General features: G+C 36.2%; 1 protein-coding gene across 1 annotated transcript in view; it reads right to left on the bottom strand.

The window, feature by feature from the left end:
• The window catches only part of LOC106882137 (neuronal acetylcholine receptor subunit alpha-7), a 612,265-nt gene that overhangs the window by 488,774 nt on the left and 121,282 nt on the right, over positions 1-2,209 (bottom strand). The window contains exon 2 of the mRNA XM_052970401.1: positions 418-1,007. The gene's annotated coding sequence lies outside the window, so the exon portion shown is untranslated. The remainder of the gene's footprint in view (positions 1-417; positions 1,008-2,209) is intronic.

Here is a 2,209-nt window from a genome sequence, read left to right as displayed (position 1 = left end):
ATATATATACACACATTCACACACATATGTAATTTAATCACATGCACAAAAATATATAGAATTAAATGCATAAATATACGTACCTGTATACATGTAAGCACGTGAACGTATGTGTATGCGTAGGGGGGTGTATATGTGTGTGTGTGTGTGTGTGTGTGTGCGTGTGTGTGTGTGTGTGCGAGAGACAAGGAGAGAGCGGGGAGAGGGCTATAAATAGGGAGAGAGAGTGTGAGAAAGTGGGGTGGGTTGTGCGTATGAGTTTGTGATATCAACATGCCCGACAGCTGTTGTCACTTGTTTGGAACTGGGGCCCTTAAGAGCAAGAAAGAACATGGGACTGAAATGAATGTATACAAAGTTGAACACAAACACACACACACACACACACACACACACAAAGAAACGAAATATACTTACCTAAATATCGTGAAATGTTATTTCGTCAGTGACTTCTTCGCTGTCGTACTTTCCACTATGGTGACGAATGCAAAAATAAACTAGACAAGAACTAATAACCAGTTTAATATTTCAAGATTATCATAATTTATGTGGACCTACCAATTCCAGTGTTGATTTATATCTCTTCCTTATTTTCTATTTGTTCGGTTCTATTTATTATTTTTGCACTTATTTATTACTTTAGTCTTTCTTGAGTTCGTGAGTCCGTGTGTGTGTATGTGTGTGTGTGAGTGTCTGTGTACCTATGTGTGTATGTGTATGTTTGTGTCAGTGGATATTTGCATTTGTTTTTCCTCTCTTTTATTTGGATACTGTGTATCGATTTCTAATTTGTCAGGATCAAAAAATACCAGATTAATAATCAATCACTGGACGCTTGATTCGAATATAAATTTCGTCTTTCTTCTTCTCTATGCTTTGGTTGTTTAGTATCGAGTGATAATAACAGTGATCAAATATTAGCCCGCCGAAAGCCTTCGCCATCATGGCCAAGATGTTGTCGCTTATTCATTTTGGTGTGCAGTCTTTTACCACTGTCGATTTGGAATCTGCAATTACAACAGTAAAAAAAAAAAAAGATTATATTAAAGACATCCCTCATCCAGTTAATATTCGATAAATAAGTCTTAGTAGTTATAACTGTTGCTATTATTTGTAACGTTAGTAAGCGCGCTGGATAGAAAATTTGAAAGATGGCGGGTAAAACGCCTTAAAATAATTAGATGTGATTATATCTGTCTTCACCGATTTCGACTTTAACATGCACATTTTCGTAATCCACAAAATAGTACCACCTCAATACTATGCTATATTTCGTCGATTGCAAACCCTGTGCCGATATTAGCAAGTTCGTACGACGAAAATTTTGATAATAAACGTTTAAACGAAATTAATAGTATTTGCTTTTGAATGGTTCATTTGTGTCTTCCATGCTGTAATACTTATGCTACCATTGGTGTTTTCAAATCGGTCGAAAATTCTGACGAACGTGTTGGGGTTTTAAACTGGTGTGGCGTGATTTGAACTCAGGGCACAGAAGTTCGCAACAAATACCGTTAAGCATTATTACAATACTCTAACAACTCTAGTAATTCACTAGCGACTGATATAACTGGTATTTATTATTTAGTCGACACTAGTCTGACCAGAGTCCTAAACGTCGTCAATAATTTTCTTAACAAATCGTGATGCAGAGATCTGGATGCTATACGCATTATTTGGTTGTCAAACTATTTATCAGTTAAGTAAATGTTACACCTTTATCGATTAGAGACGGTGCAAACCTAGGCAGCAATAGTCTTGTGTTTCTCTACAAAATTTGTGTTAGGATAAATTTAGAATATGATAGCTGTCACAACGATTTTAGATAAAATATTTCAACTCCGTTATGTTCCGCACAAAGCCTCAAAAAGTTAGCACTTACGAGTACATTAAATTATTATACATCAATGGCAGACAATACGTCCAGACATAAATACTCATTCAACAACACAGATATACATAGAAGGACAAACAGACGGACGATAAGATACTTTTTTTTTCATAAATGTGAAACGAAGATCAACTTCAATTAAGATAGTCACTGAGCAACAGTGCATATGAGTGTGTAATGGGACGCACGTGTGTGTGTGTTTGCATGTGTGTAGGTGTGTTATTCTTTAACACAAGACTACTGATAGTGACTTTAACATTTCGGCCAGCTAACTCATCATTGATGTGTCCGATGGTGGCCAGAAACGTCAGTACTTTT

Source organism: Octopus bimaculoides, chromosome 9 (genome assembly GCF_001194135.2).
Source record: "Octopus bimaculoides isolate UCB-OBI-ISO-001 chromosome 9, ASM119413v2, whole genome shotgun sequence".
NCBI lineage: Eukaryota > Metazoa > Mollusca > Cephalopoda > Octopoda > Octopodidae > Octopus > Octopus bimaculoides.
This window is presented reverse-complemented; position numbering and strand designations above follow the sequence as displayed.